Source organism: Balaenoptera borealis, assembly GCF_965194805.1.
Source record: "Balaenoptera borealis genome assembly, chromosome: 19".
Classification (NCBI taxonomy): domain Eukaryota; kingdom Metazoa; phylum Chordata; class Mammalia; order Artiodactyla; family Balaenopteridae; genus Balaenoptera; species Balaenoptera borealis.
The window spans coordinates 63,418,023-63,432,151 of record NC_138878.1 but is presented as its reverse complement, the minus strand read 5'-3'; positions in this window follow the sequence as shown (position 1 = coordinate 63,432,151).

Here is a 14,129-nt window from a genome sequence, read left to right as displayed (position 1 = left end):
AATAGTCCAAGATTTGCACACTGTGGTACCTCATCCATACACTCTGCTTACAACTATTCTGCGAGAACACAGCTGGTTCTGTTTTGGACTTGAAAGATGCTTTTTTCTGCACTCCTACTACAGAAGAATCACAGCAGCTGTTTGTTTCTGAATGGCAGGACCCAGAAACACAGGTAGTAAAAGCTGAGGAATTGAATTATACATTACAAAGGAGCATTGCTAGAATATGACGAGACTAATTTAACGTGGGATGAGGCCTTGCCAGCTGCCCTGCTATGGATGATAGTGGCTCCCAGAAGCAGGCTTAAATTAAGCCCCTTTGAAATATTGTATGGTAGGCGATTCCAGGTGTCTGCCTGGGTGGGAGAATCTATACATGCCCCCAAAAATCTAGCAGTAGCCAACTGTGTTAAAACTCTGGGCACTGGGACTTCCCTGGTGGCGCAGTGGTTAAGAATCCGCCTGCCAATGCAGGGGACACGGGTTCGAGCCCTGGTCTGGGAAGATCCCATAAGCCGCGGAGCAACTAAGCCCGTGCGCCACAACTATTGAGTGTGCAGTCTAGAGCCTGCGAGGCACAACTACTGAGCCCGTGTGCCACAACTACTGAAGCCCGCGCACCTAGAGCCTGTGCTCCGCAACAAGAGAAGCCACCGCAACGAGAAGCCCGCGCACCGCAATGAAGAGTAGCCCCCGCTCGCCGCAACTAGAGAAAGCCTGCACGCAGCAACGAAGACCCAACGCAGCCATAAATAAATAAATTAATAAATAAATAAATTTATAAAAAAACAAAAAACAAAAAAACCTCAACTTCTCATCAGAGTCTTGGAGGCCCTGAAAGGTCTGGCCGCTTGGGAGCTCACCCCACAATCTGAGCTCCATCCTCATAGACCCGCTCTGGGCTCCTGACCTCACCAAACCTCTCCCATCTCAGAGCCTAGAATATGCTTTTCCTTCTGACTAGCTCCTCCTACTCCTTCAGGTCTCAGCACAAATGTCACTTTCTCAGAGAGGCCTCCTCCGACCCTCTGTCCAAACTAGGTGCCTCCCCTGGTCCCTTAGACTTTCTCATCGCATTCTTTCCTCTTTTCCTGACACTTATCAACATTTTAGGCTATAATTTTGTGTTTATTTCTTCATTGTCTGTGTACTTGTGCAGACTGTGAGGTCCAGTGTATGGCTTCTTTGCCTCATTGTATGGCGCACGGTGGATGCTGATATTTCTGTGAAATGTGTGAACTGCGTGCATATATGCATGGCTTATATAAACACCTACCCTGAGCACAGGATGACCATCTCACTGGTGACGAAGGGAGAACCCCTGGATTTACTCACAAATAATGTCCCAGCAAAGAGATGATACTTTCCCCAAACTCTGAAAACTTATCAGCATCTGGCTTCAAAAATGAGGTTGTCATCCAATCTGAAGGGAGCACACAGCCGTGGTCCGTCCTCATGCCAGAATCCCATTCTCATTCCTTGTATTCCTTTCTGGCCAAGAAATATTGCAATAACTTCCTCACTGGGCACTTTGCCTCCAGTCTTACCTCTTCTAAATACACCTCAATAACTACTCCTAGGATCATCTTTCACTATATATCTGGTCACTCTACTTTGCTTTGAACCTTCCAACAGCTTAATCATTCAATTATTCGACAAACATTTTTGAAAGCCTATTTTAGGAGCCATTCTGGTGCTGGTGATAAAAGTAGAAAATAAGACAGACAAGATCTCCGCTCTCATGGAACTTACATTCTAAGGGAATCAGGATAAGGCCCTACCAGAAAAGTCCCAATGCCTTATCTTGGCATTCGGGCCGTTTATGTCATTATGTCTTTCCTCCTCTTGTATCTCTGGACACCACTTTTCACTCACTCTCTACCCAGGTACACCTCAAGTGAGGATATGGAAGTTCAATGTGAAGGCGGGGGGGAGGTGGGCAAAAGATCGTATCCAAAGACATATAACCAGTAAGCATTCAAGGGAGGATTCAATCCATATGTGATGGCTCTTGTATGGTTCATGTATTAGGCACATAGCAGGGGATCAAAAGCTACTTCTTGGTGGACTTATTTCACAGTCTCACATTTATTTTTCCTTCCTTTGACACCATCCCAGGATGGGGCATATTTCTTCTGGCTAACCCAAACGGCAGATCATAGAGTTTGCTTTCAAGGGTTCAATGACCAGGTCCAAGAGTAACCCTATTCAACAGATAACCAGTGAGAGGGGTAGGTGGGGCTTGAGAGGGCTTTGTGAGCTGAGGAGACTCTGTGGGCTCCGAGTTTGTCATAGACTCCAGGGTTCCTGAGGTCTCTAAGGATTCTGTGAACTTTTGTAATTCCAGGGATGATGGGGACTCCAGGTATGAATGTCGTTTTCACAGGCTTTGTCAGCTCCACTTTATCTTCCTTTTCCTGGAAGTTTAGGGCAATGGGTCCTGCAGGGCAGGGCAAAGAAAGAAGGATGTTGGAACCAGTCTAGAGGTGAGGTACCCAAAGCTGAAAAGGACAGAATTCTGTCCCTCCCTTTGAGCACAGAATTAAAGGCAGTGTGGAGCAGTGATTGGCTTCGCCTCTCATCAAAATCCCGTGGTTGGAGCTTGCAACACTGTCTTCTCCTGTTGATCCTTCCTCCCTGTGAATTCCCACCACCAGGAACCACCCGACTGTCCCCCAGACTCCCCTGGGAAGTTCTGCCTGACTTCTCCAGCGAGAGTCAGTCCCTCCCTCCTCTGGGCAACCTTAACCCCCAGCTCAGCCCTGTTACTGTGAGGCTGCCTTCCCCACCAGCCTGGTTGCTCTGAGGGCAGGTCCTTTCTGAGATCCCAGCACTGCCCCACGTGGAGAATAGGAGATACTGCAGGAAATATTGGTGGAAATTAACAGATGCATGGTTTATGCACAAAGGGACACCAGCTCCTAGTGCAGGGTGTAAGGAGAGCAGCAGGGCACTTTGGTCCTAGAGAATCATAAAGAGTAAAGAATAGTGAGACCCAGCCACTCAGGTGCTGACCCTTCCAAGCCCTGCGGAGGATATGGGGCGCAGGGTAAATGAAGGAGTAACCTGGGCTTGGCCTGGTCTTCAAGCACTTCGGGCTGACCTGGGCCTCTGGCATCTGCACACTGTGCTGACTGCAGCCTGCCAAACAGAGACCAAACCCTTTGATTTCCACTCTGATGCTACAACTGCTGTTAGGGGTTCTCCCAACCCTCTTCTCAGTGGGGACTCAGTGTGTGTGTGTGTGTGTGTGTGTGTGTGTGTGTGTGTGTGTGTGTGTGTGTGTGTGTATGTGTGTGTCTGTGTGTGTGTGTGTATGAGTGTGTGTATGTGTGTGTATGTGTGTGTCTGTGTGTGTGTATGTGTGTGTGTATGTGTGTGTGTGTGTGTGTGTGTGTAGGGGATGGGCTGCTGATTCTAGTCGCCCTTTAAGTTATTCCCCTTAATTTTCATCCTTCTCCTCCCCGGGCCCTAGCACCATCATCTATAAGATGATTTGGAAGCACGTCCTGGCATTCTAGAAGTCCTGTAGGATTGAGGACGGTACTTCCTTTAAACACTGTATGTACCTCTTCTCATGGGTGTTATGCCCATTACTCTGATAGACTGGATTCCAGACACATGGGGTACCCACCAATATCCGGCTCTCAGAAGATGGGGTGACTATGGATTTTTCTCGTCCCTCAGGCCTCAGAGACATCTCGGGTTCTTGGTGTGCTCTGACTTTAGGGTTCTTTTCTGCGTTGATTGTTGCAATTTTCTTTGCCTGCTTCATTCTGATATGCTTTGCTCTAAGGAAATGAACTTCCTGATCAGTTCTGGCTCTCCACCCCACCACATGGGCTCTGGTCTTGATAGGAAGTGCTGGTTTAGAGCCTCAGCACGCTGCCAGCTTGCCGCGTGGTCTGGGGCAAGCCACGCAGCCTCTCTGGGAATTGCTTTCATACTCTGGACAATGGGGACACAATGCTTGGGGGCTCAGATGAGGTCAGCTGTGAAAGGGCTTTGCAAACTGTGAAGGATTCTTGTTGGTCTTTAAGTCCAGCTGACTATACTTTAAACATATCCCCCCACAGACTTCCTTGGCGGTCCAGTGGTTAAGACTCTGCACTTCCATTGCAGGGAGCATGGGTTCAATCCCTGGTCGGGGAACTAAGGTCCCACAGGCTGCGTGGCACGGCCAAAAAAAAAGGAAAAGAAAAAGAAAAACCACATAGCCCCCAGTTTGCCCTGCCACCCTGCTCCTCTTCTTTCTCATCCTGATACACAGTTATTCCCAAGTCCCACCTCTCTGCCCCTCGACACTTGCCAGGCTCAGGCCCGGCTTAGACCGCGGCACCAGCTTCCTGCCTGACCTCAGGCCTCCAGCCTCTCCCTCTCTGGTCTGTGTCCCAACCCAAGTTCACGCCTTCCCTCCCAGCTGACTCTTCCCCCAGCTGAGGATCTGGGAAATCCACCCTTCTCACTCCAGGCTTCTAGCCAACATGTTTAGCCAAGTTCCAAGAGTCTTTACGAACCAACACCTAAAACCTTTTTCAACCTCATTTTTAGCCACTACTTGTCACTTTCAGTGCAACTGAGGTTGCACAAAGACACCGGGAATCCTTCAGACGTGCCCCTGGGGTCTGCATACACTCCTTCCCACTGAATGAGCGAATGCTCAGCGCCGCTGCCACTTCGGACAGAGCCCCATGGAAGGAACAGCTGCACCTGCAGCGTCTTCTTCAAGGAACAAGAGGACTCGAGCAGCCTGGCGGGGGCTTGGGGGGGGAGAGTCAGGAGTCGGCAAGGCAGCCTGATTCCCTCTGCGCTGCCCCCAGGACCCAGCCTTCTCCTTACTCCTGATTCACAGGGAGCTTCGGAAAGACTTTCTGGAAGCCCAGAGGAGTCGGGCCTCACAGACCAGTTGCCCTTCATTCTTTCTCCTCATCTGGCCTGCACCTGAATGCTCAACTTTCCAGACCAATGGCAAGGCAATCTCCTCAGGATCTGTGACACATTGCCCGCGCTCCCTTATCTGCCCCCCACCCCCAGGCTAGACTTCTCACCCTCAGCTTCTCTCTTCCTCCCATCGCCAACTCTGCCCCTTCCCAGCTCCACCTGTGATCAGATTTTCCCTCCGTCACTGTCTGGATGCCGTTGGCCAGTCACTTCTCCTCTCTGCTCTTTCCTAGTCTGGAAAATAGGGATAGTCACTGAACCCGTATCATACTATCCTTGCTGTAAGGATGCATGCCCTAAGGTTTGCCGTGTTCCTGGCTCAATGCATGGCCAAGTAGTACCCATTCAATAAACAGAACCCCTCTCTAGATTTTCTTCTTCCCAATCCCAGTGGCCGTTGACTGAGCATTCATCTTAAGCAAAGATTGTTAATGCCAGTTTCTGAGGAAGAACATGTGAAACTGTCTCGCTCTACATAGACTAGCTAGGACATGCTGCCCATTTGGTGAGATCATGGCTTGATAAGGGACAGTCACGCTCTTCAAGGTCTCCAGTAATGAGGACTCGGTCCTTAGTGCTTCCACGTGCTTTCTCATTGGAGTTGTTTGAAGTTACTGGAAGAAAGGGGTAATTTCCCCTGAACAGTAGCCCTTGATCTTGGACTTTTTATCTGGGTCACGTGTTGGTGGGGGGGGGGATGAGGAATTTGCAGGGAATTGTGATGTAGGGCTTCTCCTCCACTGCTGTCCTCCAGATTATTCATTTTTACCATCTGGGGAAGCACGCCACGGAGAGCGACCAACAGACGCTGAAAAACTGACTAACCTTGGAGCTCCCGGCACGTGCTAGTGATATTCAGACTGCTCCTGTGCTCTCATCTCTTCAAACCCCCCTTACTGAGCTCCTACCCTGGCCCCCAACTCCACTCCCTGGCGCAGACCCCCCCAGCCCTGCCAGAATCTGGCACGCAGATGTCTAACCCACATCGATTACTTGGTACCCTACACCCTCAAGTCCTCTTTGGTCGCATCACCGCAGCCCAACCCACCCCTGGCTCTGGGGCCTCGGCTTCCTCAGAGCCCTCCTGCACTGCCTCTCATCCCACTCTCCCAGCCGGAGCCGGGCGGCACCATCTGTGGCCGCAATGGTTCTCAGGAACAGGAGAGACCCAGGGCCTTCTGTTCTGGCTCCGAACAGAACTGTCTGGTTCAGAATGGGTGAGATGATGAGTAACTGAAAGAGGCTGTGGGGGCGGGGAGAGCAGAAAGTATTCTTAGCAAAGCCAGGGGCTTCTGCCTCTTTGGTCATCCGGAAGGCCTGTTCCCTCTGAGAAGCAGGAATTCTGTGGGATGTGTTGCTTGAGTGCCTGGGGAGAGGGTGGCACCACCACGACCCTCTGTGAGGCTCCAGTGCTGTGTCTCCTTTCTCCCCTAGTCTGTCACTCCCCACCCCAACTCCCTTAGTAGGGTCTCAAGTACCAGGTCTTCAGGTTTTCTCTCAAAGCTAATGGGGATCCATGGAAGGGCTGGGTACCACAGAGGGACAGGATCAGGTCTGGATGTTTGCAATGTCCCATTGGGACCCGTGTGAGAAATGGCTTGGAGGGGGAGTGACTGCAGGCCAGGTGTCCAGGGGAGAGACTGGTGTGGTGATCGGGGAAGAATGACCCACTTGAGCTGGTCCATGGGCTGTGAATGATGGAGAGGATGGAACCGACTTAACATCTTTTGGGGGAAATAAAAATGGATAGGGGTTCTTACTGCTGATGGGAAAAGTTCCCAGCTTCCTTGCTTTGTAGATGAGGTTCCCCACAACTTTTCCTCCCTCTTGCCTTATGTCCTCCTGTGCCTTTTCCAACATTTGCCAAATGTTCCCCTCTCCAAATTCCACCCTAAACGTATCTCTCTCATCACTCAAGTTTTCCCCCTTTTGCAGCTTTCCCTCTTGCAACTCTCCTCTGTCCACATTCAAATCCTACTTCAACTTCACAGCTGAGTTCAATGTCTCCTCCTCCATGCAACCTTTCCTGATCGTCTTACCCAGTCAGAAGCGGGTAATTTCTCCCCTATCAGAATTATCAAGTGATTTTATCTGTTCTTTTCGGGGGAAGTAATTTTTTCCTCATGAGAGAGTTATTTGTTTTTGTGTATGTGCCAGACAGTAACCTACCCTGCTCTTCATTACTAATAAATTCAACCTGTTTAGGGGTGCCATATTGCAAGCTAAAGCACTAATTTGGCCTCCTTTGCAGTTAAGGGGGTGCCATGTGACATTGTTTTAGTGGAAGTGAGCTGGGGAATCCTGGGAAAGTTTTGGCTTTCCTGATATTGTCCTTTTCTTCTTCCTGTCACTTCCTTCTTCTTCCTCCCTGGACTTTGGATGTGATACTGGAGGTGGAGCAGCCGTTTGGCAACCATGAGGTAACCATGAGGATGAAAGCCACTCATTAAGGGTGTTTTACCAGAATAACTCAAGAAGCTTAGTTCCCTGATGGTCTCGTGGAGCTGCTCCGCCAACACTGCACAGCCCACCTCCGCACATCTTTTTTTTTTTAATTGAAGTATAGTTGATTTAATGTTAATGTCTGCTGTACGGCAAAGTGATTCAGTTGTACATATATATGCATTCTTTTTCATATTCTCTTTCATTATGGTTTATAAAAGGATATTGAATATAGTTCCCTGGGCTATACAGTAGGACCCTGTTGTTTATCTATCCTATATATAATAGTTTGCATCTGCTAATCCCAGACTCCCAGTCCCTCCCTCCCCCACCCCCTCCCTCTTGGCAACCACAAGTCTGTTCTCTATGTCTGTGAGCCTGTTTCTGTTTTGTAGATAGGTTCATTTGCACATCTTCTTATATGAGGAAAATAAACTCTAATTTGGGTAGGTCACTCTAGTTAGGAAACTAATGAAATATCTCACTAGAGAATCTACCTGAGAGTGAGCTCTTTAAAAGAAAGCCCTATATCAAGTAGACCTTTGTGCCCTCTGCAGAGCTTGGAAATGAACTTATTTGATAGTCACTGATAAAATGTTCATGTCAATCTCACCTTTCTTGGGGCGTGCGGTGGTGGTGGGATGAATTGGGAGATTGGGATTGACATATATACACTAATATGTATAAAATAGATAACTAATAAGAACCTGCTGTATAAAAAATAAAAAATTTTAAAAAATCTCACCTTCTTGAAACTATTCCTCCCCCCAGCCCCCCGCTTTTTTTTTTTTTTTTGGTAAGCACTGACTTCAGAGCAGGAATCCTGGGTTTGAGTGCTAATTATGTAAGCCATGACACTGATTCATTGGGGAACCAGAGACAATTCCTTTTCCTCTCTGGGCCATTTCTGCAATAATTCTGCAATAATTCCTGGGAAAGAGGCAGAATGAGAAAATATGTCTGGATGTGGCCTTCCTTATTAGCATTTTTATCAAACATTACCAAAGACATCATGGGTATTTCAGGTTCCAGAATTATTTTATGTCCTCAGACATAGCGGCGGTCTCAATTAAAGCCCAATAGCGGGACTTCCCTGGTGGTGCAGTGGTTAAGAACCCACCTGCCAATGCAGGGGACACGGGTTCGATCCCTGGTCCGGGAAGATCCCACATGCTGCGGAGCAGCTAAGCCCATGCGCCACAACTACTGAGCCCACGTGCCTAGAGCCTGTGCTCTGCAACAAGAGAAGTCACCACAATGAGAAGCCCACGCATCGCAATGAAGAGTAGTCCCCGCTCACCACAACTAGAGAAAGCCCACGCGCAGCAACAAAGACCCAACGCAGCCAAAAAAAAAGCCCAATAGCTGGCTAGTTGTCTCTTAAATGGAAAATTTCCAGTATTTTTATGGGCAGGGGCTAGGAATAATCCCAGATGTAGAATACTGTCCTCTAGAATCCAAATAAGCCAATCAAACACTGGGCTTCTAACATCTTTTTTCAACCAGATATCCTATACTTTTCAAATTAACAAACTGTGTGAGCTTGGGCAGTTTTATTGGTTCCTATTTATCAAGTTCAATCAGTTTTGATTGAAGGGAGGATTTACATGACTCCTGTTTAATAATACTAGGAAGGGGAAATGTTCCCTAGTCCTACATGGTATCTATTTACATTCAGGTAAAAGAGGAGACACAGTGACTTCACATAAAATCTGTTCAAACATTCCAAATTTCATGCAAACTCTCACCTTAATCCCATCAAACCTTGCATTCCCATAGCTTCCCAATCTAACTATAATTCCCATTCGGACTCAACTACAGGTTTTAGAATCACAGTGCATGGGGCTCCCGTGTTAAGGAGTCCCAGAAATATCTCTTCTCCATTTTAACACTAATGTGCATAACATATGGCTTTGAGTCCCCAGCTGGGAGTGGGGTTAAGGAACCCAGGCCCTCTTATCAGTCTTTATCTTGACTAGATTATGGGGCCATCATCTCAGGCGATTTGCAGTCAGATTTCTCATTGTCATTTCTGTCCTGTGGCTTTTTGAATTCCTCCAAGCTAGGGTAAATAGAGCAGACTCGATTGAGGTCCTTCCATGTTGGGGGACCACCCAGGGTTCCCACTGGTCCACCCAGTCTCCCAGAATGCTGCACTGAGACTTTTGTTTTGATCCCATCAATGTCCACTTTATTTATCCCACTTCTTAAGCACTGTTTAAAGATTTCCACCCTGACGGGATGAGTTGCTTTAACTTCCCCCTTCATCTTTCTTCATTCTCTTGGGAATCACTTTAATGTTCTCTGCTCTCTGTGGTTTCAACATAACTTTTCCCTTTAGTAGCAGCCCCAAGGCTAACAGCTGTACCTTGGACTGGACAGAACCCAAACTGGGCTCAGTGTCAGGATCTACCCCAGCCCTTTCCTCTCCTTTCATTTTAGCTATTACAGATAAAAATAACCAAGGGATTATATATTTAGCTTGTTATATTGCTTTTCCTTATGCATCCAGTGAGTCAACTCCTTGGGGGTTGGATTCGTAATTTAAAAAAAAAATTAGTGGTGCACTACCCTGTTGGTGCAGTGGTTAAGAATCTGCCTGCCAATGCAGGGGACACGGCTTCGAGCCCTGGTCCGGGAAGATCCCACATGTCCCGGAGCAACTAAGCCCGTGCACCACAACTACTGAGCCTGCACTGTAGAGCCCGTGAGCCACAGCTACTGAGCCTGCATGCCACAACTACAGAAGCCTGCGCACCTAGAGCCCATGCTCTGCAGCTAGAGAAGCCACCACAACGAGAAGCCTGCGCACCACAACGAAGAGTAGCCCCGGCTCGCTACAACTAGAGAAAGCCTGCACGCAGCAACAAAGACCCAATGCAGCCAAAAATAAATTAAAAAAATTTTTTTTAAAAATTGGTAACTTTTAACCTCCTGTAACTAATTATAGAACTGTTGTATTTCCATACCCTTGAGTGACCCTGGGACTACCCAGGAATCAAAGATTCATCACCTGTCCTCACAGCCTTCCTTTTCCCAAATGATACGTTTCAGTGAGTTGTCTTTGTTCTAGCAGATTTCATTTCTGATGCCACCAGCAAAGCTAGGAAACAGTCCACAAGATGCCCTCACTCCTGACAGCAACTGCAGATTTCAAGGGTCCCTAAAACCCCCTAATTTCTGATATCTATTGAAAATTTTGATAGATATCAAAAGACTACCCTCAGGCTTGATAATTCACTAGATGTACTCCCAGAATTCACTGAAAGCTGTTATAGTCATGGTTAGCGTTTTTTTTTTGCATCTAAAGGGTACAGATTAGAACCTTGCCAAGGGAAGGAGCCCATAGAGCAGAGTCTGGGCAAGTTCCAACCACAGAACCAGAGAACTTCCTGTTTTCCTCTTCCTGAGGAGTCATAGACAGAGCAAACTAAATGTTCTGCTATTAATGTGTGACAACAGGCGCAGAAGATTGACAACCAGAGAAGCTCACCCAAACCCTGGGTCCAGAGTTTTTACCGAGCCTTCGTCATGTGCGCATGATTGCCTGCCCCCGTGGCTGATTTCATTCTCCCGCTCCTTCTGAAGGTGAGCTGATACCACAGGATCCAAAGACCCCACTGTAAATCACATTGTTAAACTATCTGGTGTGGCCAGCCCCTGCCCTTAATCACAGTTTAAGACTATTCAGTGTGATGCCAGGTCCCCAGGCAAACAAAGACACTCCTTTCAGGCAGGACTTCTAAGGGTTTAGAGATTATATCTCCTGGAATCCAAGGGCAAAGGCCAGAACTCTCTTCAGGCTCTGTTAAATTCCTTACTCTACAGAATGATGTGTGCCTACTTCCAGGTAGCAGTTATTACTAGGTTTTAGTGGGAGATGTAGTTGGGGAAGGGGTACACAAGGGTTAGTGTTTTAAATTTTAAGCTGGATGACAGGTACGTGCTCTTGTTACACCATTTTTATACATTTCTATATGTCTGAAATATATCGTAATATTTAAATGAAAATTTGATCATTTGTCATTTATGTAAAAGTTTTATATATGTGTATTACATGTAAATATGTATGCTCATATATAATACTTATGTGCTCATATATAACATATTCATAAATGAATAAAACAATGATCTAAAAAGATCCAAAATAAGCTGATGCCAGTACTTACCTGTGGGTAGAGCAGTGGTTAAGGAAAAAGGATTAATGAAAAGGTTAATGAAGAAGGATTTTCAGTTTTTATTACGTACATTGTGTGATTGTTTGATATATAAGTTCACATTCATGTATTACACTGGTGAACAAATTCTTTTCATAAAGATGGATTAGTAAGAGAAAAAAAAAAAGAAAAAAGAAAGGATCACCTAATTAGGCCATAACAAGATTTTAAAAATCTTTAACTTAAACCAATATATATTTATTGTTTACTACATGTCTGTCAATTTCACATACACATCATCTCATTTACACCCCTGCCAAGAACCTGAGAGACAATATACAGAAACAATAGCCAGGCTATATATGACCCTCAAGCCTCAACTACATGGCACGTACAACTCTGATCCCCGATTTCCAGCAACCAGTCCAAGAAGCCAAACCACACCGCTGTGGCAATTAGCCCAGAACAGTCGGAATTTGGTCAGTGAGTATCAGGTTCCTTATTATTTGCCCCTGCTTCCAGCTTAGAACCAACCAAAGGAAGCCAAACATGCTTCCCAATCCAACCACCTAAGGTGCTAACTGCCAGCTTCCCCACGATCACCGTCATCTCTAGACACCTCTGAGACTCCTCCACTTTTTTTCGCTCTAAAGGTCTCCCACGACCCTGCCGGCCTTTGAGTCTGTGCCTAACGCAAAGGGCTGTGCTGGCTCTCTCACTATACCAAGCTCTGAATACATTGCCTGTGTGTTCTCATTTGAGTGGCCTTCGTTTATTTCCACAAACCCTGTGCAGTTAAGTCTTATGATTCCCTCTTCATAGAGGAGGAAACTGCAACTCAGAGAAATACGTGATTTTCTCAGAGTCACTGAGCAAATACGGTTAGAGATGGATTTAAAACTCAGGTTTCTCTTTCCCCACACCAACTATCAAGAGGGTAGAAATTTTATAAGCTCCCCACATTCTCTGGCCAATTGGCAGTATGGGAAGGGTAGAAATTAATCTCAGACGTTTAATTTTTATTTATTTATTTACTTATGGCTGTGTTGGGTCTTTGTTTCTGTGCGAGGGCTTTCTCTAGTTGCGGCAAGCGGGGGCCACTCTTCATCGCGGTGCGCGGGCCTCTCACTGTCGCGGCCTCTCTTGTTGCGGAGCACAGGCTCCAGACGCGCAGGTTCAGTAGTTGTGGTTCACGGGCCTAGTTGCTCCGCGGCATGTGGGATCCTCCCAGACCAGGGCTCGAACCCGTGTCCCCTGCATTGGCAGGCGGATTCTCAACCACTGCGCCACCAGGGAAGCCCCTTAAACGTTTAAACAACCTCACCCTCATCTCAGAGAAAGGAAAAAGTCAATCACCTAAAATCTAGGACACATGTCTCAGAGCCCAATAAAATCACGTTCAGGAGGAAATCAAGAATCAAAACCTCGGTGTCCGCTTTGACTACTCTTTTCTCTCACGCCCCACAGCCAATACGTCAGAAAATCCTGTTGGCACTGTTTTCAAAATATATTCCAAGTCTCACCACTTCTAGTCACCTGCACCGTGGCCACCCTGGCGCAAGCCACCATCCTCTCACTCAGATCGCTGCGATCATCTTCTCACTGGCTTGCCTGCTTTACCTGTGTCTCCCTGCATTCTATTCCCCCTCGTGGCAGCCGGAGGGATTCTAGCAACACCTCGGTAAGATCCTGCCCCTTTCTCCGCTCAGAACTCTCCCAACGGCTCTCCTCTCACTCGGAGTAAAAGGCAAAGTTCTGCACGATGTGGCCCTTTCCCTTGCCCTCTCTGATCTCACCTCCTGCCACTCTGCAGAGACTCTACATCAAAGAGCAGTCTGGCCCTCTCCTGAGCCTTTCTGGAGAAGCACATGCCTTTTTTTTTTTTTTTTAAATAACAGCTTTATTGAGATATAATTCACATGCCATAAAATTCAGCCTTTTAAAGTTTATAATTCAGTGGTTCTTAGTGTATTCATAAAATTGTGCAACCATCACCACTTTTGAATTTTAGAGCATTTTCAACTCTCCCCCCAACCCACCCCCAAGACTCCAGTATTCATTACCAGCCACACCTTATTCTACTTTTTAAAGATTTTTTTTATTTTTAAAGTTTTTTTTTTTTTCTTGCTATTCTGGATGCCTTGAATTTCCATATGAATTTTACCATCAACATGTCAATTTCTTAAAGAAGCAGGTCAGCTGGGATTTTTTTTTTTTTTAATATTAGCTCAAGGGGGAAATTCCCTGGTGGCACAGTGATTAAGAATCCGCCTGCCAGTGCAGGGGACACGGGTTCGAGCCCTGGTCCGGGAAGATCCCACATGCCGCGGAGCAACTAAGTCCGTGCGCCACAACTACTGAAGCCCGCGCGCCTAGAGCAACAAGAGAAGCCACCGCGATGAGAAGCCTGTGCACTGCAACGAAGAGTAGCCCACACTCGCCACAACTCGAGAAAGCCCGCACACAGCAACGAAGACCCAACGCAGCCGAAAATGAATAAATAAATAAATAAATTTATAATAAATAAATAACTAAATAAATGTTAGCTCAAGGCCAATAGGGGGATGGGAAGCTTGGATCTGAATCTAG